The sequence below is a fragment of the Erpetoichthys calabaricus genome, chromosome 5 (assembly GCF_900747795.2).
Source record: "Erpetoichthys calabaricus chromosome 5, fErpCal1.3, whole genome shotgun sequence".
In the NCBI taxonomy this organism is placed as follows: domain Eukaryota; kingdom Metazoa; phylum Chordata; class Cladistia; order Polypteriformes; family Polypteridae; genus Erpetoichthys; species Erpetoichthys calabaricus.
In genome coordinates, this window is record NC_041398.2 from 166,479,211 (window position 1) to 166,502,951 (window position 23,741).

At 36.8% G+C, this 23,741-nt stretch overlaps 1 protein-coding gene across 2 annotated transcripts in view; it reads left to right on the forward strand.

Annotated features, from left to right (window-relative positions):
* nek1 (NIMA-related kinase 1) overlaps window positions 1-23,741 on the forward strand; it is a 331,746-nt gene that overhangs the window by 144,362 nt on the left and 163,643 nt on the right. The gene's annotated exons all lie outside the window — the stretch shown is intronic.

Sequence of the window (23,741 nt, forward strand, 5' to 3'; positions counted from 1 at the left end):
AAAGAATAATACTTAAAAAGCATGCATGTACTGTGTTAAAAGTATGAACCCTCTCTTGTGTACTTTTGGATGATTAAGTTTCGATGCAGCACAGAAGACTTGAAAATGACAAAGTTAAGAACATACAGCATTAGAGAAGATGGGGTCAAGCCAGGAATAGTTCTTCACATTTAGAAAAGCAGTTGGGCAGATTTGTAAAGTAAAAAGATACACATTGTATTAATGTAAAAATCGCAATGAATTTACATCAGATGCTACAAGTCAGCATCTTAATATAGTATGAAACTACATATGTTTATTAGTTAGATTGCTTTAAGGTTCTAGTACAAGCTTCCTTTTGGATTACTCACTTGCTTTTCTTTTCCCTTGTTCAGAAATATAAATCAGAACTTTTTTTATCACATGATTTATGTTTGCGTTGCTTTTTTGTTTTTACTGTCTCTTCAAACATAGAATAAAAAATGTAACTTCTTTTAAGCTTTAAATGTTCCAACAGAACTTTACATGTTTTGTAATATGTGTCCAGCAGGGGGCACATGCTTCCGTTTAATGTGTTCTTTTAGAAATGCAGCTCATATTTTGAACCTCCTGTATATAACCCTTCAGTAACCATGGCAGAAATATTAAGACAAGGAAAATACAGTACAAAAAAAAAAGTATTTAACTTAAAAGTTTCAGTGGAGTTTTTGATGTTTGCAGTTCCACCTTTCATTGGGGACCTGGAAGCATTGTTCTTGGTACAGAGACAACATCACATCTCTGCCAAAGGGGATTCTGGCTTGGAGGCTGACTGACAAACCTTAAATACCCTCACTTCTACCACTTTAGCATATTCAGTGATCTGTTTGTGTGTTCTGCTGACTAATGTCGTCATATATGGATTTAGCTCTCTTCCACCTTTAATTATCTGCCAAAACTTGCTGTAATCACTTAAAGCACTTTACAGATTTCATAGTGCCAGGAGAAAATCATCAAGTCTTATACATAATTCAGAAATGTAGATACAGTACTCAGCATAAAGTAATTATACCCCAAAATCTTTTCAGAAAATCATGTGTCTGTCTTTTTAATTAATAACTTTCTTTGGGATGCTATACCATAAAACTGTCCAGAAAATCTGGTTTATTGGTTGCAAATTATGTGTCTACAAAAAACAAAACTGGAATTATTTTAACAAAATGATTTAAGACCATGGTACAAAAAAAGAGTACACCCCAATGGAGGTCTTAGGAATAACACTTAATAAAATGATAATTAACAGGAATTATTCAACTGATGACTCTGATCAGTCATCACAAAGGTGACCACCAAATAACTGTCAATTAAAGGTAGTATTTAACAAGTAAAATCTCCTCTCATTCAATGCTGACAACAATGGCACCACATAGAAGAGAAATGTCACAAGACTTGAGAAAGAAAGTCATTTCTTTACACAGAAAAGGTCAAGGCTACAAGAAAATTAGTAAAGTATTTCTAAATAGATGGAATATAGTAGCAAAAGTGAATTCTGAAGTTCAAAAAGGTTTGACTTGTGGCAAGCTGTCTGAGACATCCTGGCCATCCACAGAAGCTAACACCTTGACGTGAACATTTTGTGATAAGAGGAGTTGACGAAAATTACCATGCAAGTTCATCACAGTTAGCTAAAGCAGTAGAAAGTCAAACTGGGGTGACTGTGAAAGGACAGGTTGAGCATCATTCTCTATCCAGCCTCTGAAAGAGCTCATTCTTCATGAACGGTGAAAGATAGATGTTGTGGTCTGTTGCGATCTAGTTCGTTCCATGTCCAGAAAAGTTAGTGCTGTTCTTCAAAATCATGGAAGCCATGCAAAATATTAGTTGTTGCAAAAATGAATACACCCTACACCAAATTACACCATATCTAATTTGAACAAAATGTATTTTCATTTCTTAAAGATGTTGCTCACCAAGCATTTGTTAAAAAAACAAATGTTTAATAACCTCAGTTGTGTCAAAATTCCAAAAATTGTTCTGGTGTTCATTGAAAAATGAATAAAAATCTTATTTTTCAAAGAGGGCGTACTCTTGTATGCAGAGTATTGGCAATTATTCTCACAAATCAATTTCAAACAGTTTCCAGTTTCAACTCTGTTTACATTTTGCCCATTGATACTTGTTTTATGTGAACAGTTCTGAGGATCCCACCTACAAAGTAAAAGGTTCAGCCCCCATCTCCTTATATTTCTTGTCCAACACAGTACATTGTAGGCACAGTCACCCTTGGTAGTAACATTCTTTATGGCTTTGTAGATTTCTCCAAAGCATATTAGATGAAATGGCAGGAAATGTGTCACAGGAGCTGAATAGTCTGATTACAGTTCAAACAGATGAGATGCATTAAAGATAAACACACATTATGACTTTTTAAACTTGGAGAGTAGTACTACACATTCTACAACCTGTACAACAGTCTACCATGGTAGTTCTTTGCCAACAGCTGTCATCTCATTTTCCAAATCAATAAAAAATTTATAGCTGTTTTTTGCCAAGTCAACTAATACTTTCCCACATTCCATTGACCTCTGCACAACTATTTCATATGCCATGAGGCTTATGGTAGCTGTTCCAAGCAGGGCTTGCATTTTCTTGTAGAATCTTTTGTCATACTACATTTCTCCCAACCAGGGTCAGCTAATGTTTCTTCACCAGATACAGTATTTCATTAAGTATGTGCAACAAATCAAAAGTTATTGGTAAAGTCACAGTCACGTATAAGATGTTTAAAACTAAGTTTTTTGTTGATAAAATACTACTGGTCTGGAGAGCTTTGAACTACTGTTAAATTCAGTGTCAAAACCTGAAATGATTTATATGCTAATAAATTTGAGAGGGCTGAAAGGGTAGAGTAAATACATAACACTTTCCATGTAACATCAGTAATATGTATACAATAGAGAACACTATTGACCAAAATCCTACATCTTCAATTTCCAGTCTCACACCATATACCATTGATCACCACTCCAGTGAAATGAAATAGACAAACTAATGGTGCAAGAATTGGCTTTCTTCACAAGTGAATGAAAAATTTTCTTCAGTATTACAATCTATCTATCTATCTATCTATCTATCTATCTATCTATCTATCTATCTATCTATCTATCTATCTATCTATCTATCTATCTATCTATCTACAGTGGTGTGAAAAACTATTTGCCCCCTTCCTGATTTCTTATTCTTGTGCATGTTTGTCACACAAAATGTTTCTGATCATCAAACACATTTAACCATTAGTCAAATAAATCACAAGTAAACACAAAATGCAGTTTTTAAATGATGGTTTTTATTATTTAGGGAGAAAAAAAATCCAAACCTACATGGCCCTGTGTGAAAAAGTAATTGCCCCCTTGTTAAAAAATAACCTAACTGTGGTGTATCACACCTGAGTTCAATTTCCGTAGCCACCCCCAGGCCTGATTACTGCCACACCTGTTTCAATCAAGAAATCACTTAAATAGGAGCTGCCTGACACAGAGAAGTAGACCAAAAGCACCTCAAAAGCTAGACATCATGCCAAGATCCAAAGAAATTCAGGAACAAATGAGAACAGAAGTAATTGAGATCTATCAGTCTGGTAAAGGTTATAAAGCCATTTCTAAAGCTTTGGGACTCCAGCGAACCACAGTGAGAGCCATTATCCACAAATGGCAAAAACATGGAACAGTGGTGAACTTTCCCAGGAGTGGCCGGCCGACCAAAATTACCCCAAGAGCGCAGAGACGACTCATCCGAGAGGTCACAAAAGACCCCAGGACAACGTCTAAAGAACTGCAGGCCTCACTTGCCTCAATTAAGGTCAGTGTTCACGACTCCACCATAAGAAAGAGACCTGGCAAAAACGGCCTGCATGGCAGATTTCCAAGACGCAAACCACTGTTAAGCAAAAAGAACATTAGGGCTCGTCTCAATTTTGCTAAGAAACATCTCAATGATTGCCAAGACTTTTGGGAAAATACCTTGTGGACTGATGAGTCAAAAGTTGAACTTTTTGGAAGGCAAATGTCCCATTACATCTGGCATAAAAGGAACACAGCATTTCAGAAAAAGAACATCATACCAACAGTAAAATATGGTGGTGGTAGTGTGATGGTCTGGGGTTGTTTTGCTGCTTCAGGACCTGGAAGGCTTGCTGTGATAGATGGAACCATGAATTCTACTGTCTACCAAAAAATCCTGAAGGAGAATGTCCGGCCATCTGTTCGTCAACTCAAGCTGAAGCGATCTTGGGTGCTGCAACAGGACAATGACCCAAAACACACCAGCAAATCCACCTCTCAATGGCTGAAGAAAAACAAAATGAAGACTTTGGAGTGGCCTAGTCAAAGTCCTGACCTGAATCCAATTGAGATGCTATGGCATGACCTTAAAAAGGCGGTTCATGCTAGAAAACCCTCAAATAAAGCTGAATTACAACAATTTTGCAAAGATGAGTGGGCCAAAATTCCTCCAGAGCGCTGTAAAAGACTCATTGCAAGTTATCGCAAACGCTTGATTGCAGTTATTGCTGCTAAGGGTGGCCCAACCAGTTATTAGGTTCAGGGGGCAATTACTTTTTCACACAGGGCCATGTAGGTTTCGATTTTTTTTCTCCCTAAATAATAAAAACCACCATTTACAAACTGCATTTTGTGTTTACTTGTGTTATATTTGACTAATGGTTAAATGTGTTTGATGATCAGAAACATTTTGTGTGACAAACATGCAAAAGAATAAGAAATCAGGAAGGGGGCAAATAGTTTTTCACACCACTGTATCTATCTATCTATCTATCTATCTATCTATCTATCTATCTATCTATCTATCTATCTATACTAAGCAAAATTAGCACTTCAGTTTTCCAGCATGTATTTCTTAAACTATAAAAGGGTGTTAGATGTTTTATTCTTTTCTGCTATACCATTTTAATTAACCTTGGGTTAAGTAGGTGTATTAATTTTATTTGTCACAATGAAAATCTCTTGAAGCATGCTAAATTGTGTTTACTCTTACCCAGATAAAAAATCTCTTGAAAGACTTAAAGGTGCAACAATAGCACAGTTTCTATGTTTTTGATCTTTTATACTTGTTACCTCATAGTGTAAGTTTTAACATCCGAATGATCCTTGTATAGTTCCTGATGTATTACGTTAGATTGTGATTATTGACAACTGACTTGATAATCCATCTATCTAAGAGCATTGTCACTGAGTAGTAATTTTACTATACACTGATGAATCAATGGAAATCTTAAAATGTTTTACATAAAATTTACGACTTAATATTTGAAATGAAAATACTTGTTAACAAAACAAATTTATAGTACACTTCAAATGCTACAGATGCACTGGGTATTTTGGATTAACTGATGTGGATCTTGCCATAAAACTTAACTTTGATTTACATAGGTCAGTTTATTATCATCTGTTGGTGTGAGTAATATGAAGTGTTAAGCTATGGAGACCCTACCAATCAAAGGTAAAATCATTCCACAACATGATATAGAAAATATTAAATCAATAAAAAAAATTAATAATTACTCCAATAAGGGATAAATATGGAATCCCACACCATTTCTGTTGGTTTGTAGATTTGACTATTGTGAACTAGATTTCTTCTTTTTATGTACTAGAGTTCATGAAATATCATGCTATAAGCTGAATGAACTTTCAAGTATCTTTTGATTTGTGGATATCATGGTATTACACCTTTTTGTAGTTTTATTACTATAATATTTTTTCATAACTTTTTACTAAGCTGATCTGTATATTAATCTTTATTTTCTCCCAAAATTTTTCCTTTTCATTGACCATTCCTATGTGGCCATATCATACACTAGTATATGCCATAATTTGTAGCTTCATGTAATTAAATGACCTAGTGGCTGAAGGTACAAAGATTGCATTTTGTTCTCTTCCTTGCCATATTACCAAAAGCATTTGTAAAGGAGGGGCCAAGCACAATTGTTCTCGAAACAAGTTCTGTATAAAGTTCTTGCTGGATTCATCTTAATGACTTTCCTTACTTTTAGTGACTCTTTGCAGTCTGAACTTTTTTTTTTTTTTTTTTTTTGGACATGTGGTTTCTCATAAATGAGATCAGACTAAAGGATTGGACATTCTAGAGGTACAGAATCTTTGTATAATACAGTAGAAATTGTACACTCTGCCCTCAATAGAAATTAACATTTCAATTGTTTAATATTTGTAGGATATTTCAATTTGTGAAACTGCTGTTCTCCTGCAATTCGGTGACCTTCGGTTTCATGATCTTCACATTTACTTTCAGAAAACTATCACAGTACTGTTTAGTAAAATGTGATGTTTTTTTATCATGGTATTCCTGGAATAAGGTTGCTGATTTTAAAATTTCGTTGTTGTTTAAGAAGGGCAAAAAAGTAAGAGGACAGCTTAAATGAAACTTTGCACTCATTTTAAATAAAATGTTTAATATCAGAAGAAATAATTTGATCTTTCAGGGCATAAACATAATCCTGACTAAATTTTTAGTGTACTCCACATTTTCCAAAACATTATTTAGCATGGCTTAAAGTGCATTATGAATGCACATTGCTGCTTGATAGATATACATGTTGGATCTAAAAGTGTTCTAACCTCCAAGAGAAAATGCTTTATGGATACTAAAGTTAATACACAGAAAATATATACATAATGCAATTTTATTTAGGAGGAATAGTGCCAGTTTAATTTTTTTTTTATTTGTAAATAAAATACATATGGTACTTTGTTTTTAATTTTATAATTTTATACGGGACCATATACTGGTCCTTTTTTCTACTGTTTAATGCTCCTGAACAAAGCTGTTTACAAACCTATACATTATCTTTAACTCAACAATGAATCAAACACCTAAGATTAGATTAAACCATGCCAGTCAAGAGAAACCCCCCAGTACAATTATTAATATTAATATGTTAAACCCATTTATCAATACGAGAATCACACCTCAACAATATGCACCGAGAGCAAAATTCATCATACATCTTTATTAGAAAAGCAATACACAATTATATAGTGCAATTCTGATATTTGTAAATGGGTTTAACATATTGATATTCATAATTGTACCAGTGGTTTTCTCTTCACTGACAGTTTAATCTTCCATGTTTTATTGTTGAGTTAAAGATACAATATAGGTATGTAAATAGTATTACACTTCTGTCTTATTGTGACGTTCATTTCTGAGTAAGTATGTATTTGACGGTGGTAGTGATACTGACCAGTACATTTTCAATTTTGTTGTGTTGACTCTTAAGTTATCAATGAGATTTATTTTTCATCTATTTATTATCACTTACATCCCTTATTTTCCAAAATGTAAACATATGATAAGGAGACAACTACTGTATATGACTGAAGAGAATGACTGAAAACAACTGGCACTTTATCAATCACATTGGTGTATTTTCATTAGAAATATGTATCTTTACAAAGCCATTTAGAAAGAAGTTTAAAAAACAATCTTAAAAATAAGCCAATAAGATTGCTTCAGACCTGTGGTAGCCTGTCCACTTTCAGTCAAGTCAAGTTTATTGTCTTGTGTACGCAGTGCAGTGAAATTGATTTGTCATGTATGTATTTAATGATGATGTTTATAATGATTGTTTGTTTTTATTTGTATGAGCTTTACTAAATCAAAATGTATTTATCTGATGAATGATGTTACAGCAAAAAAAATGTGTACTTCAGGTACTACTAGAACCAGACCATTGAACTACAGAGGGTGGCTCAAATATTTTTAGGAGATCAAAGCCATAGGCTTCTGTACTGGAGTATGATTGAGCAAGGGGCTCATTTACAAACATAATCCATCTTTAGATTTTTCAATTGGCAGAAACAAAAATTACTATAGGGCAAAGCCTATGAGCAAATAGATTGGGTATATGTATTGTATATCACCTGAGCAAGTTTAATTGATAATTGGACAAGTAAAGTTAGTTGTAATATATACATTTAAGCATTTGTATTTCAAAAGACCATAGAATGTATAGTATTTGATAATATAGATTTATACAGCACTTTAAAGTCATTTACTTCACAAACTGAAAGCTGCAATACTTTTTCTTTCACTTTGATGTAAAACAAACCTGTTTCATAAATCTTTGAATGTTTATTCTTCATAATCTGAAGCCTTCAGATTAAAATGAAATTTATGCCTAATACAAATATGAATGGTGAAATTGATGCATATGTATTCATTTTCAAAAAACAAATTTTAAAAATTATTTAAGATACCTTCCAAATGAGTAGTTTTCATTTAGACCTTTTGAGAAATTTAGAATGATAAAAAGTTGATCTGCAGTCATTTATGTTATTCTAATTACTGTGTGACAAAAAATTTAATTTGTGGAATTCTTTCCTCAGTTTTGCATTTGATGCAAAAACAGAGTTATGCATAGTTGTGTTGTGATAAATTAGTCTGGGTATAAATAACACAATTAGGTAAAATTGACATTGAATTTGGTGTTTACACTTACACTGTTTGCTGATTCCTTATACAAAGGTATATATCTCACTTATATAGTCACTGCCATCTGTAGTCTCTGTAACTATCCTTTTTGTGTATATATACTCTCTATTTTTGTTAACTCTGTTTAGGATTACCTCTAATTTCTTACTCAATGTTTTAATTGTAGTATTTTCACAGTATCTTGACTGTAGTTAGTCTATTTGGTTTAATTGCTTACCTACTTGTAAACATCTACATTTTAAGTATCTTGCTAAGTGTGTCCAACAGAGGGTACATGCTACCTGGGAATGTGTTCTTTTTAGAAATGCAGCTCATACTTTGAACCTGCGTATATACCCTTCAGTGACTGCGGAGGAAATATTAAGACAAAAGAAAATTGTACAAAAGAAAGGATGTATTTTGCTTGCTTTAAAATGTAGCTTTCGCTGTTAATATATATTGCAGTGTAATCATACATACAAATCTAGCTTAAGAGAACCTACTGAAGTCAATACAGTTTTCTTTCAGTTCTTCAGTGTGGTCTTTGACTCTGAAAGATGAAACTGCAATCATCAATGTTGCATCTGTGCCGATGAGGCTTCTGAGGCTGCTTGGTACTCCTTGTTCCTAAAAGTAGCCATACTTTTCCTACTGACTAATACCATATATGGATTACCACTTCATCATATTCACTGAGCTGTGTATGAATTTAGCTCTCTTCCACCAACATAGCACATTTTTATTGTCTGTGAATAGTGCATCTGCTCTTATCACTTAAGATTTCTGCCTTAAAGATTTGTTTTTGCTTTAGCTAGGAAAATGTGTTTATGCTAATCACAATTAACTAAAACCATTCTTAAAATTACAGTCTCAAATAGGTAGTTTTCAGCATTGGTTACATTTTTATTTCTTATGCTACTGTAGAGCAGTGGTCTCAAACTCTAGTACTGAAGGGCTGCAGTGGCTGCAGGTATTCATTGTAACACTTCTCATAATTGGTGACCAGTTTTGGCTGCTAATTTAATTCCTTTTCCTTTCATTTTAATTGACTTGTTTTTTAAGATTTGCTCCCCTGAATTACTTCAGTGTTCCTCTGAATTTTCTTTTTTTTTCTTAAATGGTACCCAAACAGAGATGAAACTTGGAGTGAGCCAACAGAAGACCAAGTAGGTCGGGGCCTCAGATTCCAAAAACTTTCACTCCAACCAGTTGCTTAATTAGGTGCTGATTCTTCTTGTTAATTAACCCCGTTCTTTAATTCCATGGCTTGTTGCTGCTCTCATTGTGCAATTGCAGACATTTCCAAAAGTATTGATTTTTCTCTTTTCTAAGAGCACTGTTAATGTTTTGTGGACCTGAGCAGAAATTTTCCCAAAATTGGCTTGGGCATTCCATCTCTCTAGTATTGGAGAACTGTCATACTTGCATTTTTTCATTTTTTGATTGGACTGTGTGTTATGTATTCCTGTGTGAATTAAGTATCTTGAAATTCTCTTTGGAGCATTGAATCTGGTGATCCTTCACATTCGGTGTAAGCATTCTGTGCATAAATCCAACTCATGTTTAATTTTTTCATAAAGAATTTATTCTACAGATTAAAACTTCTATGCCTTGAAGTACTTCCTGCAATGGTTCCATATTTCTGAGGATCAATTGAATTGTTTGTATATTGATATACATATATACATATATGGATAATATCAATATATATGGATAATATCAGTGTCCTTATTATTAGAGACTTTACATCCTGCCTTGAGAGTTTTGGATTCCAGCAGCATACTGATGTTCCCACTCATTCCAAAGGACATATCTTGGACTTGATTTGCTGTTCTGGAGTTACCCCGCTTGATTGTACTGCGGATGAACTCCCCATAACTGATCACTTTCTTATTTCATTCAATGTTAAACTTGCACTTTCCAACACTAAGCTTTCCCGTCTCATGTATTTCCGTAATATTAAGAATATTAACTTAGACTCTCTTTCCTCTAGTATTGATTCCCTTATGGACATTGATAATTTATCTACTCCTGAAGAACTGGTCTCACACTATAACACTGGACTTAATGGTATTCTTAACTCTGTCGCTCCATTAAAAACTAGATCTGTTTCTTTCTCCTTTTCTGCTCCCTGGTTCACGCCTGAAGTTTGGCTTTTGAAAGCCAAAGGCCGGCAACTTGAACGGTTATATAAAAAACTGGACTTTCTGTTCACAAACAGATGTACAAAAACCATATACTTTATTACAAGGACTGTATTGCCCAAACTAAATCTAACTATTATACTCTCATTATTTCTTCCAATGAAGAAAACACCAAGTCATTGTTTTCACTACTTAACAATATCACACAACCCCCGGTTTCTTTACCTTATTACCTTTACTCAACTGAATTTCCTTTATGTCTTTTTTTTAATGAAAAAATCCATAAGATTCATCAGTCTCTCTGTATGGATTCCTCCAGTACTTCATTTGAATTTCACCCACCAACTCACTCATTTTCCTCTTTTCAGCTTCCTACTTTCTCAGAAATATCAGATCTTGTCTGTAAGTCTAAGCCATCCACCTGTCAACTGGACCCCCTCCCTACAGTTCTAGTCAAAGCCTGCCTCCCCTCTCTGGTCCCGTTTATCTCTGCTATAATCCACTCTTCTCTCACTACTGGTACTGTTTTTAAAACTGCTACAATAACCCCAATACTGAAAAAACCTGGTGCCAATCCGACTAATTTCAGTAATTTTCGTCCTATTTCTAATCTACCCTTCATTTCCAAAATTCTTGAAAAAATAGTGGCTATTCAACTTCATTCTCATTTATCTCAAAATAATCTGTATGAACAGTTGCAGTCTGGTTTTCATCCCCTCCACAGTACAGAAACAGCACTTATAAAAATGACTAATGACCTCCTTATGGCAGCTGATTCTGGTTTAATTACTATTCTCATCCTCCTTGATCTGAGTGCAGCCTTTGACACTATTTGTCACACTACTCTTCTCAAAAGATTATCTTCGATTGGCATTACCCACACTCCACTAGATTGGTTCAGATCGTACCTCTCAGGCCGCACTCAGTTTGTTCAGGTTAAAACTTTCACATCCCAACCCACCGTTGTTACTTCTGGTGTGCCCCAGGGCTCTGTTCTGGGACCCCTCCTTTTCATTATTTACCTCCTCCCCCTTGGCAATATCTTTCGTAAATATAACATTAGCTTCCACTGTTATGCTGATGACACCCAGCTCTATCTCACTAGCAAACCTACTGCTTCTTTTCCACCCTCCTCACTTACTGATTGCATAGCAGAAATCAAATCCTGGTTTTCTTCATATTTTCTTAAATTAAATAGCGACAAAACTGAGGTTCTCCTCATTGGTACAAAATCAACATTATCCAAAACTGATCACTTTTCATTTGTTATTAATAATTCCTCTGTCTCCCCTTCCCCACAGGTTAAGAGTCTGGGTGTCATCCTTGACAGTACTTTATCCTTTCAGTCCCACATCAATAACATCTCCCGGTCTGCATATTTCCACTTGCGTAATGTGAGTCGTATTTGCCCCTCCCTCACTCCCCACACCACTGCTATACTTGTTCATAGCCTTGTCACTTCTCGTCTGGATTATTGAAATTCCCTTTTCTTTGGTCTTTCTCACAAATCTCTTTATAAGCTTCAACTGGTCCAGAATTCAGCTGCCCGCATCATTACTAGAACCCCCTCTATTCACCATATCACTCCTGTTTTGCAGCAGCTTCATTGGCTTCCAGTTCAGTTTCAAATTCAATTCAAAATTCTCCTACCGTACTAACTTTTAAGGCTATACACAACCTTGCCCCTCCATATCTGGCTGACCTCCTCCATGTTGCCATTCCCTCCCGTACCCTTGGATCCTCTTCCTCCATCCACTTGACTGGCCCCTTCGTCCATCTTACCACTATAAGGAGCAGAGCATTCAGTTGTTCTAGATAGATAGATTCTGATCCCCAGCTTTGGAACTTACTACCACCTGAGCTTAGAAATATTGAATCATTTTCACTTTTCAAATCTAAACTTAAAACTCATTTGTTTAAGACTGCTTTTTCTCTTTGATTACAATTGCCCTGTCTGATTTTAACTTTTGTATGTTACTTTTGTTTATAATCTGTGTTTTGTCTATTGTTCGGTGTCCTTGAGTGTTTAGAAAGGCGCCTACAAATAAACAAAATGTATTAATTTTATTATTATTAATAATTTGTATTTACTGGGGCAGAAAGCAGGACATATAAAGAAAGTACAGCAGAATTTTATTTCTATTGCAGACCAAGCTTGTGTATATTCATTAATTTGTGTCAATGTCCAGGGGCCTCATGTAGAACGCCATGCGTAGAATTCACACTAAAACGTGGCATATGGACAAAACTGGAATTGTGCATACACACAAAAAAATCCAAATGCATAAAAATGTGCATATGCCAAGTTCCACACACTTCCTCTTTAAAAAATCCCAAACAACGTGAAATTTAATGCATGTGCCTGCAGCCCCACCCCAACTCCTCCAAGAATTTCACATATTTTAATATGCAAATCAATAGAAATAACCCCCTTCTGTTCAACATTTTAGCAGACTATAGCAAAAGCACATGGGAAAAAAGGATTTCAGTGAATGCGAAGTGGAGGCAAGGAGAAAATTTACCATTTAGTTGCTTATACAGTAATCCCTCCTCCATCGCGGGGGTTGCGTTCCAGAGCCACCCACGAAATAAGAAAATCCGCGAAGTAGAAACCATATGTTTATATGGTTATTTTTATGTTGTCATGCTTGGGTCACAGATTTGCGCAGAAACACAGGAGGTTGTAGAGAGACAGGAACGTTATTCAAACACTGCAAACAAACATTTGTCTCTTTTTCAAAAGTTTAAACTGTGCTCCATGACAAGACAGAGATGACAGTTCTGTCTCACGATTAAAAAAATGCAAACATATCTTCCTCTTCAAAGGAGCAAACAAATCAATAGGGCTGTTTGGCTTGTAAGTATGCGAAGCACCGCGGCACAAAGCTGTTGAAGGCGGCAGCTCACACCCCCTCCGTCAGGAGCAGAGAGAGAGAGATGGAGAGAGACAGATAAAAAAATCAATACGTGCCCTTTGAGCTTTTAAGTATGCGAAGCACCGTGCAGCATACTTAAAAGCTGCACACAGAAGGTAGCAACGTGAAGATAATCTTTCAGCATTTTTAGACGAGCGTCCGTATCGTCTAGGTGTGCGAACAGCCCCCCTGCTCACACCCCCTACGTCAGGATCACAGATAGTCAGCGCAAGAGAGAGAAAGAAAAGTAAGTTGGGTAGCTTCTCAGCCATCTGCCAATAGCGTCCCTTGTATGAAATCAACTGGGCAAACCAACTGAGGAAGCATGTACCAGAAATTAAAAGACCCATTGTCCTCAGAAATCCGCGAACCAGCAAAAAATCCGCAATATATATTTAAATATGCTTACATATAAAATCCGCAATAGAGTGAAGTCGAGAAAGGCGAAGCGCGATATAGCGAGGGATCACTGTATATAAAGTATAGTGACTTGGCAGGTTTCCAAAGCAGTGTTATGTCAAGCGGTCATGTCAAGCAGGCTTATAGGCCTATATGAGGCCTACTGAAGTGGTCAGATATTAAAGTCAACGTGAAAACCATCAGTTTATTCTGTTTCAGACAATGTTACTAAAGCTGACCTGTGTGCTGAAGACATGATGATGGTGCTGCTGTGCCTAGCACATTTTCTTGCAAGGGCTACTCACACACGCTGGGCGACCATATGGCGCTGTGTATTGACGGATGCTGTTATAGAGTTACAAAAAGCAATAGTGGATGCTGTAAGAGATGTGGCCAATGAACTAAGGAATATAAGGGCTGTGCTATGTGATATTGACAACAAAGTAAATTAATTGATTAAAAAGTAAATGCTGCATCTGATTACCTGTTTTTACATTCAGCTAATTACATTCAAATGAAGTTGTAATGCTATCCAATATGGCTGATACATTGGTGGGTCAGGGTCAGGTTCTTCATACCGCATCTCTTCAGGTACAGGCAAGCCACAATTGTGTGCCACATTATGCAGTCTGCTATATGCTTGCACAGTGTGACACACTTTCTGTGGACTATAGAGCAGCACATTAATAGAGCGCTTTCTGTTTACACAAGCAAATTCATTCTCTGGAGGTGCCTTTATAGTGTAGCGTTGGTGCTGAGCACCACAATGGATTCTCTGCTCTTTGAGGTGACTCTATATCCTTAAAAGGACTACTTGCCTTTTGCTGCACTAGTAGGTAAAAGCGCCTGCAACTGTGCAGAGCTGCAGTTTTTATAGGCTGTCCTGCTATAAATGATGTAATGCTAGCTCATTCTTTTGGTGATTCATCCCTGGCTGATGTTATTTGTCTGGCGCCATTGTAATAGCAATGTGTGTGCAGCTGACTGCTCTAATTACATTTGGATAACCAGACGTTGATGCAAATTGAGCTTTCATGTTTGACAGTTCAACCACCGTGTATGGAAATCTTATATATCTGGATGATAAGTGGATAATACAATGCCATACATGTGGCATGGAGCGACTCCGTGATGTTTGTGAAATTCCCGATCTGTCAGCAAGTTCACGCTGAAAAGCTCCTGTAGCTGAAAACCTGACAGTGGACATAACTTGCAAAGGAACAGGTAGAGCACAATTCCTCAGTCTACCTTAGAAAAGCCAGTGCCAGTTCAGCACACATCTCCAAGAAGATGGCTCTTGAGAATCAAAATTAACTTGGAAGCCTGTCATCATCATCTCTAAATACGCATTTTCTTCTAATTTATTCCATTTGCGATGTCTTCTAACAACACTAAAACAGCTATGGTAGTTGGAATAGTTTGGCCATTCCATGCACCATTAAACTGTAACAGAATTATTACAATCAGGTGATTTTAATTTATAAACAATATGGAGTTAATTTCATTGTATTTGATAAATCCCTCATCATTGATGCGAATCTGAAAAAAGGGAGACCGCACAGAAACAGTAGCAATGATATGAGGATGTGTGCTGCCAGTTTGCAAAACCAAGCAGAAACTTACATACACTCGGTCAGAGGCTGCTGTGAAAAGGTGCATGGTTTTTACATTGTTTAGTTTTGTACATCTTGAACTGAACGTGGAAACGGGCGTATACAACATTTTTGTACATACGCACCATTTATACATTTATTAATGTTATGAAAAGGTCCGGGATTAAAACACTCAAGAGAATTGTATATAGATAACGTCTTTGCATCTTATGAACAATTACGCTTCAAATTTGACTTCCCATCAACACAATTTTTCCACTACTTTCAAATCAGAAACTGCTAAAAGGAACCTATCCAATTTTCCACTCTTCCCAACTATTTGATTTTCAGAAGAAATACTGATCAGTCTTGAAGACTCAAGACAGCATCTCAAAATTGTATGAAAACATACTAAAATCTTCTATTCAAAGATTCTAGGGTTCAGTGGGGAAAGGATCTTTCTCTTAATATATCAGAAAAGGTGTGCAAGATAGCCATTCATAGAACACACTCTAGCTCCATATGCACAAAGCATTCAATCATTCACCTTAGAATTTTTCATCAATCACATTTATCTCGTTTAAAATGGTCTTAAATGTATCCAGGGCAAGATTCAGCCTGTGAATGTTGCAATCTAGCTCCAACTTTACTGGTCCACATGTTTTGGAAGTGCACCAAATTAATGTAAGTTCGGACAAAAATCTTTGCATGCCTATCGGACAACCTTATTGTCACAATCGTAAGGTGAGCTTAAAGTGGAGAAGTACAAATTGATTTTAATAGCTTATACCACACTACTAGCATATAGACCTGGCCCACCTGTTATAAGTCAGTGAGTAACAAATGTTCTTTAATATTTGAAATGGGGAAAAAAATCTAATTCCTGATTAGAAGATCGGTTTCTAACATTTTAAAAATTTAGCAAGATCTAATTACAGTTTTTCTTGATCACTTACACACATTTCTTGAAAATAAGCCCCATTTCCCAAAACTCTACACAATTTCATAACTGCACATTCAACTCCCCAAATTTTCAGGTCAAAGCCATACTCACTACTCAGAAACATATGTTACATTAAAACCAAACTTTGTCTTCCGACATCACACACAAGCCCTCACAAACACTATAACATTGCATTCCAGCATGCTGAGATTATTTCAAAACACTACTGTAAAAACCTGTTACTGCCCAATGGGTAGTGTTACTTATGGTCCTGTTAATGAACACTATATAAACAACAAATGTAGAATTTTCTAAAGAATGTCTCATTTAATGTACAATACAATACATATAGAATAGGAAAGAAGCAAGAAAATTCTGTTCAGCTGCAGCATCTCTTCTTTGGTCAGGCCAGAGAATCTCTTCTACATCACATCCAATATGAGCCCTGGCCAGGCAGTGGGGAACAAAAACCTTTTGCATGCCTTATGCATCCCTGGCAAGCCTCAGATGTGATATCCAAACAATCTTCCTCCATGGCCTGGAAGAGGTAAACACGAATATAGACCTTCCCCTGCCATGCTGAAAAAACTCCCCTATAGGGTTTAGGAAAGGAGAGTATGCAGGCAGAAAGATGTTGCTGAATCCGGTATTGTTGGTGAACTAGTCACGAACTAGAACAGCCTGGTGGAAACTGACATTGTCTCAAATTACAACGTAGCAGGGCTGCTCTGGTTGTGCTGGCTCCCTCTGGTTGAGTTGGTATACATGATCTAGGAGACCATCAAGGAAAGCCAGTAGAAGCATGGTGTCATATGGACCAAGGGTTGCATGTTTTTGGCTGATGGCAGCATATATTGTCACATTCCCCACTTGTTGGCCAGAGATATTCAAAATGACCCATTGGCCGGTTATGTTCCTTACCCTCCATTTCCTTTTAGTGAGGTTAAAGCCTGCCTTATAAACAAAGATGAGCTCATGGGGAGTGTCTTGCTTCTGTTTCAAATATTCTGTACTAAAGAGGAGATACTCTACAGTAAATGACTACTCTGAAACACATTGCTACAGTGCACAAAAAAGGAAGCCATAAATGTAGCTGTACAATACTGTAATACATAGTGTAACTGCTCAAATACAACATTTATTTATATAGCACATTTTCATACAAATAATTTATCTCAAAGTGCTTTACATGATGAAGAAAGAGAAAAAAGACAAAGTAAGAATTAAGATAAGAGAACACTAACATAGAATAAAAGTCAGGCCCGATGGCCAGGGAGGACAGAAAAAACTAAAAAACTCCTGACAGCTGGAGAAAAAATAAAATCTGCAGGGCCATGAGACCTCCCAACCCCCTCTAGGCATTCTGCCTAACATAAATGATTAATCCTCATTGTATTCAGGGTTCTCATGGAAGGACTTGATGATGACGACGGTCATGGACTTATGGCCTTTAATCCATCAATGTAGGGACATCATGGTGCTTTGATTAGGTGGTGGTGGTGGCACAGGTTGCCACCACAGAAAACCTTAAAAAGAACAGAAGAGAGAGTAGGGGTTAGTACAGATATTGGAGCCACCATTAATAGTAATGATAATTAATTGAATATGCAGAGCATCAGGATTAAATTAAAATGAAGTTATGAGAAAGCCATTTTAAAGTAATGTGTGTTTAGCAGTTTTTTTTAAAGTGCTCCACCGTATCAGCCTGGCGAATTCCTATTGGCAGGCTATTCCAGATTTTAGGTGCATAACAGCAGAAGGCAGCCTCACCACTTTTAAGTTTAGCTCTTGGAATTCTAAGCACTCATTTGAGGATCTAAGGTTACAATTTGGAATATAAGATGTCAGACATTCCAATATATAGGAAGGAGCGAGATTATTTAAGGCTTTGTAAACCATAAGCAGTATTTTAAAGTCAATCTTGAATGACACAGTTAACCAGTGTAGTGACATAAAAACTGGACAAATGTGCTCGGATTTTCTTTTCCTAGTTAAGATTCTAGCAGCTACATTCTGCACTAGTTGCAATCGATTTATGTCTTTTTTGGGGAGTCCTGAGAGGAGTGCATTACAGTAATCTAGTCAACTGAAAACAAAAACGTGAACTAATTTCTCAGCATCTTTCAATGATATAAGAGGTCTAACTTTTGCTATATTTCTTAAGTGAAAAAATGCTGTCCTAGTGATCAGATTAATATGTGATTTAAAATTCAGGTCACAGTCAACAATTACCCCTAAATTCTTTACCTCCGTCATGACTTTTAATCCTAATGCATCAAATTTATTTCGAATAACCTCATTATATCCATTATTGCAAATCACTAAAATTTCAGTTTTCTCTTTATTTAACTTGAGAAAATTACTACTCATCCACTCAAACACAAGTAAGACATATTGTTAGTGAAACAACAGAGTCGGGGTCATCAGGTGCTATTGACAAATACAGCTGTGTGTCATCAGCATAGCTGTGGTAGCTCACGTTATGCCCCAAGATAATCTGACCTAACGGAAGCATGTAGATCGAAAAGAGCAGCGGACCCACGATAGAGCCTTGTGGAACACCATATAAAATATCATGTGTCTTTGAAGTATAATTATCACAACTAATAAAGAATTTTCTACCTGCCAGGTAGGACTTAAACCAACTTAAGACACTGCCAGAAAGACCACCTTATCTAATGACGAGTTTACTATGTCAAAAATACTATCAATTAGCACACCCAGTACTTCTTTGAAAAAACTTGTTGGTATTGGGTCAAGGATGCAGGTGGAGGGTCTCAGTTGAGAAATTATTTTATATAAATCAGGTAAATCTATCTTGGTGAAAGAATTTAATTTGTTTATAACAGAGTACTAGGGTTAAGAGGATGCACAGTGATTTTTGATTGAAAAATACAGCAATAGCCTCACAAGTTTCACTGGAAGTATTCTGGAGGCATTCCATTGAGTTACCTGGGTTTAGCAGACGATCAATAATAGAGAATAAGACTCTGGGATTACTAGCATTGTTATTTATAATTCTAGAGAAATAGCAGCGTCTCTCAAGACGGACTGTGTTATTGTATTCTGTTGTTTTAGCCTTCAATATCTCATATTGGATAGTTAGTTTAGTTTTTCTCCATTTACGCTCAGCTCTCCGGCATGTTCTCTTTAAATCAGACACTCTTTGGGTCTTCCATGTTATAACAATGCTAGAAGATTTTTTAACTGTCTTTTCAGGTGCGACTGTCAGCAGCAGCTCTCACCTTAGTATTAAATTTTTCCACCTTACTATTTACATTATCCTCGCTATTGTAGTTAGCACTACAAACGGACTGGTTACTTAGAATGTTTGTAAATTTTGAAGCTGCTGATGAGTAAAAAGCATTTTTTTAACAATATGCTTCTTGTGAATGTTTTCTATTATTTCAATATTAAATAGTAAAAGAAAATGGTCTGATAGATCAATATCAATGATCAGCTTCACATCAACTTTCAGTCCTTTAGTAATTACTAAGTCTAATGTATGACCTGCTTTATGTGTAGGCTGATTAATGAACTGTCTCAAATCAAGAGAGTCCAGGAGGTTCATAAAACAAAGTTCTGGAAAACAAAATACTGCAAGTACTAACTATAAAACCATACAGTTTACAATAGGAACATTCAGTAACTATTTGAAATGATGCAGTAATTCTATGGATTTCACACAGCATACAGTCCAGCAGAGCAAACAGCTATAATACATATAGGTGTTGTATGTAACAGTGTACAGTAATCCAGAGTTACAGTATAGAGCAGTATGTAAATGACCTACCTATTGTATTTTCCCCAATGAAGGGTCATATGATAGAAACTACTGTGAAGCAGCTCAGGTTTGGTTCTACTCTTTGACCAGTTTCTGCCATCAATATCCCATGCACAAAGACATGATCAACAAGAGTGGCACGATTCTCATTTGAAACCATTTGTCTCCTTGCTCTTATTCTTATTCACCCTCTTCCACCTTCCCTCCTGTGTCCTCTCCCTTTTTCTTCCAGTGGTGGTTTATCCAGTGTTCCATAACAAGTGAACTGACCCATGGCCTTTTTATCTGTCTATCCTAAGGCTATGATTGGTGTGTGAACAATTTTGACTTGTAGTGTTTACTTACAACTGGAGAATTGTGTGCTAAATGTGTTCCAGCTGTGCTGACTTGAGTTAATGATATTAATTATAATGATAATGTTTAATGATAATGCTTTCTAAATGAGCACACAGTGAAGCCCATGATATATGAAGGGATGTGTGTGTAGAGTTTTGTAGAAAAGGTGAAACAAATCTGAATCATGTCTGAACGGGGAGTAGTGTTTATAGTTTTTGGAAATTAGTTGGTTTTTTGGTAGATGGCAGTATTGTTTGAGATTTTTAGTTAGTAATTTTGGTAATGGTGTGTAAGCAATCGATAAAAACTATAGTAACCTTTAAGAATAAGCATTTATATCGGGGGGGGGGATATTCTCCCTCCTTTGGTTTTTAAAGATTTGCTCTTTACTATTCTCTCTTTCCTTTTGTGTTGGGATTGAATTCTGTTTTGTTAAGTTCGACTTGATTGTATGTAATGATATCTTATTCGTTGTATAAGTTAGACGTGATCATATGGAATGTTCATTTCTTCAAATAAAATTTAAAAAAAAATTCTAATCCCTGTAGTGTCTGCTCGTGAACTATAACCTACTCAGTCCATTATGATTCACTTGATATTGGCAATATTTTTCAATATTTTCAATGTCAAAGGCCTGCTAGTCCTTTGTGAGACATGGTGGAATTCTGTAGCTTATGAAGGGGACTGGTCTTGATGCATATTGACTTTGTAAGCATGAATCTCTAAAGGAATATACAGTAGTTCTTTAGCATTAAAAATGAATAATAGAATGATTCTTGGTTTTGCAGTTGTTGTCAATCATGATGACTTGGTTCTGAAACTAGTTCACAGGATGCAATTCTTGATCAAATTCACAGGTTGAAGTAATCAAACAGAAAGCAGAGATGCCAGAAGTCTAAGCTGAAACCATTTTTCACATTCACCCACAGTTTTCACAGAATCCCCTGGATGCTTTGTACACTATTTGCCCATCTTCACTGGCAAAAATTAATCTCTGAGCTTCAAGGTTTTTGTCTTAAAAGTATTTAGTTTAAATGTGTCACTGCCTTTTCTTGTGTTTAAATATGAAACAATATAATATATTGACATTTTTGCTTATAAGGACATGATTTTGCATAAAGGTGTCTAATTCCATTGCTAACATCAGGTAAAAAAATGAATAAATTGCAGCATCACAGAATGAAAACACCATTGTTTGTTCTTTGAAAAACGTTTAAAAAAAAAAAATAGAATCCATATTTTTAGGTAAAATCCATCATCTGCTTTTTCATTTTTTTTTTGTTTTACCACCATGTATAAATTTGTTGGGACCCGTATAGCTCATTGAAAAAGTTGTGTATGCCTCATAAAAAGTGATTAAATGAAAGCAGTTGTCCCTTGTATATCTGCATGGCTTTGATGCGTTATCAATTAAAGCAAAGCAAGTGTGAAAATGGATAAAGTACTGCTTATTTAACAAAGTTATTCTAAAATGCTGTGGACACATTTGTTTGTACCCTTAGCAAAGACAATAAATAATTGGATTAGTGTAATTTTTCAAACTAGGTGTGTTCTTTAATTGTATCACATATTTCTCGTGCAGTCAGTAATTCAGGCGATTTTGTTAAAAATGGAATAAATGATGATTGGGTGACAATTACTTTTGTCAGTTTCAAGTTATGTCAGAGACAGTTGCAGGTTCTTTTTACATGGCGGGGTACCAACAGATTTGACCGTGTCTGTATATTTTTCCAAAATAATAAATATTATAGGATGTTAGATCTATTTAAATTTGTGAGCATAAGATTGTATAATCTATATATATAATTCACTAAGCCGCCGACAAGAAGCCACCCATAGAAAGCACTCCGGAAGGGGCGTGCATTCACTAAACCGCCGACAAGTAAGACGCCAGTGGCGCACGCAGGAAGGAGCCACGCCCACCAACTCTTAGACCATTGGATACGACGAAAACTCGCAGAGCCCCGCCCACCAGCTCAGACGCGACGCCTCGGAAAACATGCCGTCATTTCTGTTTGTCTGTGCCACAGTCCACATGCAGCTCTGAGCCACGTTGACTTTTCATTAGTCAACCTCAGTGGAACCTTGGTTCACACAGAGGCAGCGCCAGAGAGAGACAGAGGCACACACACAGGCAGCGAGAGAGAGAGAGAGACAGACACACACACACACAGGCAGCGCGAGAGAGAGAGCCGCCCACACACACAGGCAGCGCCAGAGAGAGAGACAGAGGCATACACAAAGGCAGCACGAGAGAGAGAGTCGCGCACACACACAGACAGCGCCAGAGAGAGAGCCGCGCAATCCTTTAAAACTGAGGTTAAAACACAATGAAGGAAGCAGTCTTTAAAAACCAATAAGCCCTGTGCCTCTTTTTCATTAGCGTCTCACCTGCTTCACCGATGCAGGCCCTGCAACAGTCGAGACGCTCTCTCACCAGCTGACCTTCTCTGTGCCTGACTCCACTACCGTCAGTCACCTGATTAAAAATGGCCTTTTGAAGGGGAGCTGTGGACCCGCTATACCACAGGAACACATTGCCTTCGAGCCTGCTCTCGCTCACTGTAACGTACCGGCTTTCTCTCTCTCCTCACTCGCTCGCACACTGCACAGGGGAGAAATGCCCGCAGCATGACTCCGCCCGGAAACCGTTTCAGCCACACTTCCACGCCCCTCGCTACGCTGTGAGTGTGATGATTATTTATTTAAAAATGGCCTTTTGAAGGGGAGCTGTGGACCCGCTATACCACAGGATCACCTGTGACATTGCCTTCACATTGTTTTCCTTTTATTTATGATCCCGTCGAGCAGATCAGACACCCAGGCAAACAACACTGAATAATCAATAGCTGCAACCACTTTGCCCGCCCCAACTCCTCACCTGAGTCGGTTTCGTCTGTGTTCAGCAGTGTTTCCCAAACTCGGTCCTGGTGAACCCCTGTGGATGCAGGGTTTTGTTCCAACCAGATTCCTAATCATTAATGCCGGTGAAACTCATCAGGGATAAGTCGGTTTTTCAAATGCAGCCGTGTAGCAGATTAGTCTAGCAGGATGTAATAATCCGAGATGAATGCGCGCCCCTGCGCTGAGTGAAAAGCCAATGTATATTGAGTCTAGAAAACATGATCAGCAAGTCTTTGATAGGCTGCAACAAAATGATGA